This window comes from Bubalus kerabau, chromosome 4 (genome assembly GCF_029407905.1).
Source record: "Bubalus kerabau isolate K-KA32 ecotype Philippines breed swamp buffalo chromosome 4, PCC_UOA_SB_1v2, whole genome shotgun sequence".
Lineage (NCBI taxonomy): Eukaryota > Metazoa > Chordata > Mammalia > Artiodactyla > Bovidae > Bubalus > Bubalus kerabau.
In genome coordinates this window covers 170,506,455-170,517,456 of record NC_073627.1, presented here as the reverse complement: position 1 = coordinate 170,517,456, position 11,002 = coordinate 170,506,455, and positions in this window count along the sequence as shown.

The window sequence follows — 11,002 nt, the reverse complement described above, 5'->3', positions numbered from 1 at the left end:
TGACTTACCCTACAACCCATGGTGAAGGAGAGCATCTTGGAAAGACTGACTTTGAAATCATACTGACCAAGATTTGAATTTTCAGTGTGACCTTGGGATAATATTTTAAATAAAATTCCTGGCAGTTAGTCGTCACTCATTTAAGGGTAGCTTTTATTAACATCCGTGCTTGTGTTCATGAATTGTACTTTATGTGTATACATTAAGGTTATTACATTTTTTTTGTAATATTTTGCCATCTTTTTCAGAAACAGCAGGCATCATATTAGTATACCTTTGTAGTTTATGTCAGTAACAGAAACCTCCTTGTCCAATTAAATTATGTAAGATTATAAAACTGTAATATATATTATTTATATGGATATCATTTACAGTCATTTATAATCTGTACATATGATTCCTTTCCTACTTGAGCACAAGGTCTAAATATTGGATTCATAGTTATCTAAAACCTTAGAAAAATTCCTAGAGAGGGAAGTTAAATGGAATTTTGATGGGCAAAGGAAATGAAAAAAAAAACTTAGAAAGATGATAAAATAAATGTGAAAAATATCTTCCTTGGAAATGAAAGAAAGCAGTGAGATATCACTTCCCATTTAATAAAATAATAAGGAAAAGAAGGAAAACGGTCAACTAGAACTTGAAATTTTTAAAATGATATTAAAAATATTTGAAGAGATAATAATGCAAATGATACTTTTTTTGTTTTCACTTTTGCTGAGAGTATGTTTCTTCAGGAAAAAGGTCAAATTGAAAAGCTAATTTGGCTATATTTATCAAAATTGTTTATTCATTTTGATTCAATATTTTATCTCCTGAGAAGTTAGTGTGCTTTGAGTCAGGAAAAAGGTATTTACTAGACATGTTCCTTACAATATTAGAAACAGTTTAAGTGATTAAATCTTGGGGACAGTTCTCTACATTTTAGGTTCAACAAATATAAATTAGGAATTTAGGGTTAACATATACGTACTACTGTATATGAAGTAGGTAAAGAATGACCTACTATATAGCACAGGGAACTATATTCTGTATTTTATAATAACCTATAAGGGAAAAGAATCTGAAAAAGAATAGATATAAATATATGTATGATTGATTCTTTGCTGTACACCTGAAACTAGAAAGTTGTAAATCAACTATACTCTAATAAAAAAAGATGACCAAGTTTCAGAGTAAGCTATTTAGAAGGGAGCCTGAGATACCACTATTGCCAGGTCAGGTGAAATTTTCAATCTGTTTTCTAACCTTTTTTCGTTAAAAATTTTTCTATTATTATTATCTATCCATCCATCGATGTGTTGGATCTATCCATTTATTTGTTTATTTATTTACTTATTTAACTTTTTGGCTACAGTTTTCTAGCTTTATTGAGGTATAATTTGACAAATAAAATTGAAATATATTTCAAGTGTATGCTGTGAAGATTTGATGTATGAATCCGTTGTGAAAGGACTCACCACTGAGTTAATTAACACACGCATCAGCTCACGTATTTACCTTTGTGTGTGTGACATTTAAATTCTACTCTCTTAGTAAATTTCAATTATGCAATACAGTATTTTTAGCTGTGCTAACTATACTACAGTATAGTTACCATGTTATACCTTAAATCCTCTGACCTGATTCATTTTGTGCCTAAATGTTGGTACTCTTTTCCCAGACTCTCCCTATTTCCTCCACAATTCTATTCTGCTGCCTGTTTCTAAATTTGGCTTTTTTTCTTTTTAGATTCCATGTAATATCATGCAGTATCTATCTGGTTTATTTCACCTGACATAAAGCCCTCCAGATTCAGTTATGTGTGGCATATGGTAGAATTTCCTTCTTTTTTAAAGGCTGATTAATGTACAGGCTTAAATATGTGTGTTGTGTGTGTGTATCACATTTTCACACTATCCATTCATCTGTTGACACATACTTAGGTTGTTTCCACGCCTTGGTTATTGTGACTAATACTACAATGAACGTGGACGTGTGGATGCCTTTTTGACATACTGATTTCATTTTCTTTGCATGTGAAGTGGGATTACAGGATTATATAGAAGTTTTATTATGATTTTCTTGAGGAATCGCTGTAGTAGTTTCCATAGTGCCTGTACCAGTTTATATTCCCGCCAAATGTACAAGGGATCCCTTTTCTCCACATCCTCATCACAAATTTTATCTTTTTGATGATAGACATCTTAATAGGTATGATGTGATAGCTCAGTGTGGTTTTGATTTGCTTTTCCTCAGGGATTAGTGATGTTGAGCATCTTTTCATTTACCTGTTGGCCATTTGTACATTGTCTTTGAAAAAATGGTTGTCTGAGGAGGCCTTACAAATAGCTGTGAAAAGAAGAGAAGCGAAAAGCAAAGGAGAAAGGAAAGATATACCCATTTGAATGCAGAGTTCCAAAGAAGAGCAAGGAGAGATAAGAAAGCCTTCTTCAGTGATCAGTGCAAAGCAATAGAGGAAAACAATAGAATGGGAAAGACTAGAGATCTCTTCAAGAAAATTAGAGATACCAAGGGAAAATTCCATGCAAAGATGGGCACGATAAAGGACAGAAATGGTATGGACCTAACAGAAGCAGAAGACATTAAGAAGAGGTGGCAAAGAATATACAGAAGACCTATACAAAAAAGATCTTCATGAACCTGATAATCACGATGGTGTGATCACTCACCTAGAGCCAGACATCCTGGAATATAAAGTCAAGTGGGCCTTAGAAAACATCACTATGAACAAAGTTAGTGGAGGTGATGGAATTCCAGTTGAACTATTCCAAATCCTAAAAGATGATGCTGTGAAAGTGCTGCACTCAACATGCCAGCTAATTTGGAAAACTCAGCAGTGGCCCCAGGACTGGAAAAGGTCGGTTTTCTTTCCAATCCCAAAGAAAGGCAATGCCAAAAAATGCTCAAACTACTGCACAATTGCACTCATCTCACACACTAGTAAAGTAATGCTCAAAATTCTCCAAGCCAGGCTTCAACAGTACGTGAACTGTGAACTTCCAGATGTTCAAGCTGGATTTAGAAAAGGCAGAGGAACCAGAGATTAAATTGCCAACATCCATTGGATCATCGAAAAAGCACGAGAGTTCCATAAAAACATCTATTTCTGCTTTAATGACTATGCCAAAGGCTTTGACTGTGTGGATCACAATAAACTGTGGAAAATTCTGAAAGGGGTGGGAATAACAGATCACTTTACCTTCCTCTTGAGAAATCTGTTCTGCAGGTCAGGAAGCAATAGTTAGAACTAGATATGGAACAACAGACTGGTTCCAAATTGGGAAAGGAGTACGTCAAGGCTGTATATTGTCGCTTTGCTTATTTAACTTATATGCAGAGTACCTCATGAGAAATGCTGGACTGGATAAAACACAAGGTGGAATCAAGATTGCCGGGAGAAATATCAATAACCTCAGATATGCAGATGACACCACTCTTAACAGCAGAAAGTGAAGAAGAACTAGAGTCTCTTGATGAAAGTGAAAGAGGAGAGTGAAGAAGTTCGGTTAAAACTCAGTGTTCAAAAAACTAAGATCATGGTATCTGGTCCCATCACTTCCTGGTGAATAGATGGGGAAACAGTGGAAACAGTGACAGACTTTATTTTTTGGGGATCGAAAATCACTGCAGATGGTGACTGCAGCCATGAAATTAAAAGATACTTGCTCTTGGAAGAAAAGCTATGACCAACCTAGACAGCATATTAAAAAGCAGAGACATTACTTTGCCAACAAAGGTCCTTCTAGTCAAAGCTATGGTTTTTCCAGTAGTCATGTATGGATGTGAGAGCTGGACCATAAAGAAAGCTGAGTGCCAGAGAATTGATGCTTTTGAACTGTGGCATTAGAGAAGATTCTTAGAGTCCCTTGGACTGCAAGGAGATCCAACCAGTCCATCCTAAAGGAAATCAGTCCTGAATATTCACTGGAAGGACTGATGTTGAAGCTGAAACTCCAATACTTTGGCCACGTGACACGAAGAACTGACTCATTGGAAAAGACTCTGATGCTGGGAAAAATTGAAGGTGGGAGGAGAAGGGGACGACAGAGGATGAGATGGTTGGATGGCTTCACCAACTCAATGGACATGAGTTGGAGTAAACTCTGGAAGTTGGTGATGGACAGGGAGGCCTGGGGTGCTGCAGTCCATGGGATCGCAAAGAGTCAGACACGACTGAACGACTGAACTGAACTGAAGTTCTTTGCCCATTTAAAAAATGGGTTGTTTGTTTGTTTGTTTTTTGCTATTGAATTGTGTTTCTTGGCATTTGTTGTATTTGTGATTTGCAGTATTCTCTTCTGTTCCATAGATCACCTTTTTATTTTGCTGATGGTTTCCTTTGCTGTACAGAACTTTTTAGTTTGATATAATCCCACTGTTTATTTTTGCTTTTGGGGTCAAATCCAAAAATTCATTGCCAATAACAATGTCAGAGAGCTCTTCCTTATGTTTTCTTCTAGAAGATTTATAGTTTCATGTCTTTGCTCAAATCTTTAATCCATTTTGAGTTGATTTTTGTGTATGGTGTATTAGAGGCATCTAGTTTTATTCTTCTGCATGTGGATATCTGGTTTTCCATCTATTTTTTCCTATTGTACATTTTTGACTTCTTTGGTATAAATTAATTGACCTTATATGCATGGATTTATCGCTGGAAACGCTTTTCCATTCTGTTGATTTATACATCTGTTTTTATGCCAGTTATACCAGTACCATTGCTGTTGTTGTTCAGTAGCTCAGTCGTGTCTGACTCTTTGATACCTTATGGACTGCAGCACGCCAGGATTTCCTGTCCTTCACCACCTGCCGGAGCTTGCTGAAACTCATGTCCATTGAGTCAGTGATGGCATCCAACTATCTCATCCTTTGTCGTCCCCTTCTCCTCCTGCCTTCAGTCTTTCCCAGCATCAGGATCTTTTCCAATGTGTTGGCTCTTCAGGTCTGGTAGTCAAAGTATTGGAGCTTCAGCCTCAGCATCAGTCCCTTCAATGAATATTCAGGATTGGTTTCCTTTAGAATTGACTGGTTGGATCTCCTTGCAGTCCGAGGGACTCTTAAGAGTCTTCTCCAACACTACAGTTCAAAAGCATCAATTCGGCAAAACTAATACAATTATGTAAAGTTTAAAAATAAAATAAAATTAAAAAAAATTAAAAAAAAAGCATCAATTCTTTGGCACTCAGCCTTCTTTATGGTCCAACTCTCACATCCATACATGACTACTGGAAAAACCATAGCTTTGACTATATGGACTTTTGTCAGCAAAGTAATGTCTCTGTTTTAAATGTTGTAATTGCTATAGCTTTGTAGTACACTTTGAAATCAGAAAGTGTGATACCTCTAGCTCTCTTTTTCTCTCTCAAGATTACTTTGGCTGTTTGGGTTTTTTTGTGTTTCCATATGGATTTTAGGATTCTTCTATTTCTATGAAAAATTGGGGTTTTGATAGGGATTGCATTAACCTATAGATAACAGTATTAAGAACATTTTAGCAATATTAATTCCTGTAATCTGAACATGGGGTATCTTTCCATTTCTTTGTGTAGTCTTCAGTTTCATTCATTAAAGTTTTATAGTTTTCAGTGTATAGATCTTTTACTTGGTTAAATTTATTCCTAAATATTTCATTCTTTTGATGTTATTGCAAAAGACATTAGTTTATTTCTTTTTCCAATGTTGTTAGCATTTAGAGATGCTTCTGATTCTCCCCACACCCTGTGGGTTTTGTGGATTGATTTTATGTTCTGTAACTACTGAATTTGGGCTTCCCTGGTGGCTCAGATGGTAAAGAATATGCCTGCAATGCCAGAGACCTAGGTTTGACCTCTGGGTTGGGAAGATCCCCTGGAGAAGGAAATGGCAATCCACTGCAATATTCTTGCTTGTGAAATATCATGAACAGAAGAGCCTGGCAGGCTACTGTCCATGGGGCTGCAATCATTACTTAGTAATTAGTCCTGACAATTGTTTGGTGGAGTCTTCAGGTTTTCTGTACAATATGTCATCTGCAAATACGAACAGTTTTACTTCTTTCTGATTTGGATGCCTTTTATTTATTTATTTCTCTCTTCATTGCTGTGGCTAGGACTTCCAGTATTATATTGAATAAAAGTGGCAAGAACAGGCATCCTTGCCTTGTTCCTAGAGCTGTAAAAGTGGAGGCGCTAAGTGTACAGTCCAAACCCCTCACTCCTCAGGGAGAAGCTGGGAGTTGGGAGTTCCCTCCTGATAGTATGGTATGGTGTGGGATGAGGTTTATGGTGAGAGTGTGACTCAGTCTTCCCCACCCATTTCTATATGGATATTTTATCATTTTCCCAATGTACAGTCGTCATTTAGTTTCTTTCTGGATTGCTTTCAGAGAGAATTGCTCCAAGTACAGCCATATATTCATGTGTCTGTGGGAGGAGGGAAATTTAGGAGCCTCCTGTGTTACCATCTTGGTTCAGAGTTTCTCTTACATTAATTCATTGTTTAATATGATAAATAAACAGTGTAGTCGTGTACAGAATGAAGGGCAGCACATTGGACAGACTGACTAATTCCAGGAAAGACTTTAGGGAGAAGATGATATCTGACTTAAGTTTAAAGAAATAAAACATTTTCCCCCAGGAAGACCAGGGGGCAGAGAAATTCTAGGCAGAGGAAACAGTCTATACAAATGCACAGAGATATAAAAGAGTGGTATGGTAGGAGGCAGGAGTCATGTCATAAATAGCCTTAAATGTCTTGGGAACAGCTTGGATTTGATACATTTGAAAATGGGGAGCAACTGAAGGCTTCAAGGAAAGGGAGACGTGATTGTCTTTGTTTCTTTAGAAGAATGGATTGACAGTAGACAAGGCTAGCGGCACAGGAGCAGTGGTGCAGATGTCTAAGCAAGAGACAGTGAATACAGGCATTAATCAGCTGGGATGGAGGGCAAATACAAATTTTAAAATATATAGGAGAGAAACGATAGAAATTGGTATTGTTGGTATTGGAGATGAGGAAGGCAAAGGAGTCGAGGATTACTTTCTGCTTCTGGCTTGGGAAACTTGGTGACTTTTGTGGTCACATACATAGGGGCAGTGGAGAGGTGAGGATCTTACGTCAGGATTCCAGGTGATAAAGACCTCAAAACACAGTTACTGAAAAAAAGGTAAAGTTCACTTTTCTCTCCTCTAAATGTCGGGACAGGTGGTCCGGTGAACTCAAAACTTTCCTTCTTTTTCTGTCATTCTCAACATGTGGTTTCCACGTCAAGATCTATGATGGCTGGGCCATCCCTGGCCATTGTAGACATATACTGTGCACGTCCTTCCCTTAGAGGGAAACACAGCAACGCTTGCCATTTCCATGTCGAGTTTCAAATGGAAATGTCCAGTATGTATTTGGAATATATAGGCCTAGATCAGAAATGGGGTCCTAGTTGATGGGAAGGAATTTGCATTTAAGGAGCATGAACTCTTTTCATTTCTTAATGTGGCAGATACTGTCCGTTCTTCCAAATATCTATCCTCCTCATCTTCCTGTCAGCAACAGGAGTTTCAGAAGGGCAAGTGGCCCCTCAGCTAGATTCTCTACTTACCAGCCTGTCTTTCAGATAGATTTTTACCATGTGATGAAAGAATGGGCTTTTAAATGAAAACTTTTTTTTTTTTTTTAAAGTTAGACATGCTGGAGCAGTAGAGGAAGAAGAGAGAACTTTGGCAACCCAAAGCCTTACACAGTTTTGGCCAGATGCCTCCAGCTTTCACATTTAAATTATTTTTCATCAATGTTCTTAGTTTTTTTTTTTCCCAAATAGCAGATTGTGAAGGCCTTAAATTCACAAGGTTACATCATCTCCATTTGACCAAGAGCAGTGCCCTTTTATATGAAAACAATTTTTTCAAATATAACTGTCACTTACATTTCATTGTTTAAGAAAAAGAATTCTAGCATCCATGGCCTTCTGCCTTGTTCTATATGTATGTATGTTGTATGTGAAAATTCCCACCGCCAAACTGTGAATCCTTAGACCCGCATATAATTCAGTCATCTTTGTCCCTTTATGCCTGTCATACTGTTGGCTCGGTATAAATAAACTTGAAGTGGATAAAACCAATTAGAGCAACTCTCCTAGCCCATCTTTTCCCTCTTTCCACCTCTGCTGCTATCACATGTTCATTTTTGGAAAAAAGGTAAAGTGGAGATTTTTAAAAGACTGAGAGAGCAGAAAGTTGCTTAAGAAATTGCTTTGAATCCTCAGGAGGAAAGCGTAACAGGAGGTGAGATAATGGCTTTTATTCATTGCATAGTAAGTGTAATAAACTCCAAGCTGGGAGGACAGCGAGGGTGCTCTGGGTGGGTTAATTGGTGCCCTGCCTATACTTGAGAGGAAAATAAATTTCCAACCACATCAAAGTCTCCTGCAGAAGAAAAAAAATGCTCATTAAAAATGCCATTTCCAGGAACCCTGGCAGCCAGACAATAAGAAGGCTGAAAAATCACCTCTGTTGAGCCTGTTACTCCTTCAGACTTTGAACTATTTGCCTTGAGAAGAACAAAGAAAGTATGTAGATAATATATTTAAACTCAACTTCTTAGAAAGTGGGATGATTTAGCTAGAGTTGGTGTTCATTAATTTGAGGTCTCCTAAAGCCTCAAAATTTATTACTAGAAATGTGTAAAAATTCACTGTTCAATACCCTCTATCCCCTTCTCATAAACTGCTGCCAGCATAGTACAGGGGATGCATCCGGAATCATGCTACTCATGATGGGGGAAAATGCTGAGGAAACGCAGATTGGGTTCTTTATTTAATCCTGATGGAAGATTTTACGGTTCATAGAGTTTTTTACCATTTACTTCATTTATCCTAAGACTGAAGCATTGTTAAATTGGCGAGGGCAGAGAATGTATTTTATTCTCTTTAAAAAACTTTTCATTTCAGAATAGTTTTAGATTTATGGAAAACTTGCAAAGCTGTTATAGAGAATTCCCATATATCCTTAACCCAGCTTTCCCAGTTTTCTAATTCTGCCTAACTTTGGCACATTTTTCAAAACTAAGAAAATAACATTAGCACAATACTTGAAGCTACTTTAAATACTATATTCAGATTTTGTCAATTTTTCCACTAATGTCCTTAATTCCACAATGACTCCATAATTCCATTCCAGGATACTGTGCTGCACTTAGATCTTATTTACTTTTATTTTCTCATACCCAGGACAGTACTGGATAGATGCTCAATGTATGTCTGCTGAGAAAACAAACTAGAGAGAATCACCAGAACTTGACAAATTTTTAGGAGGGGATTCAGGTGTCTGATTTAGGAGGTGAGGTCTCCTGCACAGAAATCAAGTGGGAAGATGATTACACAGCAGACCCTGGATCTGGCAGCTGGCAGCTCATTGCAGACTTGTCTCTGTAGTGTCTATAGAAGGTGGAGGCAGTGGATGGCTTCAGTGGCTGAAGAATGAGTGGGAAGGGAGGACAATGAGGGCAGCCTCCACCTTCTATAGACACTACAGAGACAAGTCTGCAATGAGCTGCCAGCTGCAGAGAACTTTCAGTTTGTCAATGAAAGCAAAGGAAAGTTTAGAGGTCGAAAGAGATAAAGGTTCTGAGAACAGTTTTAGGAAAAGGAATGGTGAACTTGATTTGTAATTAGAGAAAAGGAAAATTTAAAGGTTGGCAGGAATTAAGATCCAATAAAGATGAGATGATTGCTGAAGTCACAGCTGGGAGAAACCAGGGGGAAGAGAGTGTAGAGGGAAAAGCTAGCCTTTGAAAAGGAGGAGGAAAATCTTCTTTCCACTGAAATAGGAAGAAAGGGGGAAACATGTGAATGAATGTCTTGGATCTATTTATCCAATTTCCCTCTTTTCTTTCTCATCTAGTTTTAATGGCTTTTAATTTTTAAAGAGAAGTAGAAAGACCAACCTTTGAGAGCGAGGGAAGTAGGAATGAATTGTAACCAAGGCTCTCAATCTGATAGATACTGTTGCAGTCAGAGGATGAGATGGCTGGATGGCATCACCAGGGCAATGGAAATGGACTTGCACAAACTCCAGGAGACGGTGAAGGACAGGGAGTCTCGCGTGCTGCAGTCCACGGGGTCATAAAGAGTTGGACACGACTGGGCAACTGGACAACAACAGAAAGAAAGGAAAAACAAAATCAACTGAGAATGAAAGAAAAGTGTTAGAGCATCACTGAGGGCCCGGGGATGTGTTACATTGTGGGTCCAGAGCCAGTACCGCGCTGGTGCCACTCTTAGGCTGCCAGACTCCCCCGAGGACGTGCTCGCTTTAAAAATTCATTTTTCCATTTCCTTTCCTATGATTACATCACTCGTCAGATTATTCACTTTGTTCTGAAATTCAGTTAACTGCCTTCATTGAACTCATAATGGATGATTTTTATTATGGAATAGCTGCCATATTGACAACAGAGTTTTCCTACTTTATTTGTAGTAGATAATTCTAGCAGTACTTATCCTAATAAAAATAACAACTAAATCGGAATTTCTTGAGTACCTATTATGTTGTAGCACGGTGGTGGGCATTTTAACATATAATACACATATGTGTACAAGGTATCTGAGTTTCAAATGTGGAAACTGAGTCTTGGAGAGAGTCATTCTTTCAAAAAAATTTTTTTTAAATTTTAATTAGAAGATAATTGTTTTACAATATTGTGTTAGTCTCTGCCATACCAAAAAATATTTATTAAGTGTCCTCCATGTGTCAGCGTTTCATCTGAGGTAATTGGTATACATCAGTGAGAAACTCAATAAAGATCCTTGACCTGTGAAGTCACATTTTAACAGAAGATCTAAGTGGGTGACTATCTTAGTTAGGGTTGCCATAATAGCATACCAAGGACTTCCCTAGTGGCTCGGTGGTAAAGAGTCTGCCTGCAGTGCTGGAGATGCAGGTTCAGTCTCTGGGTTGGAAGATCCCCTGGAGAAGGATGTGGCAACCCACTTCAGTATTTTTGCCAAGGAAATCCCATGGACAGAAGAGCC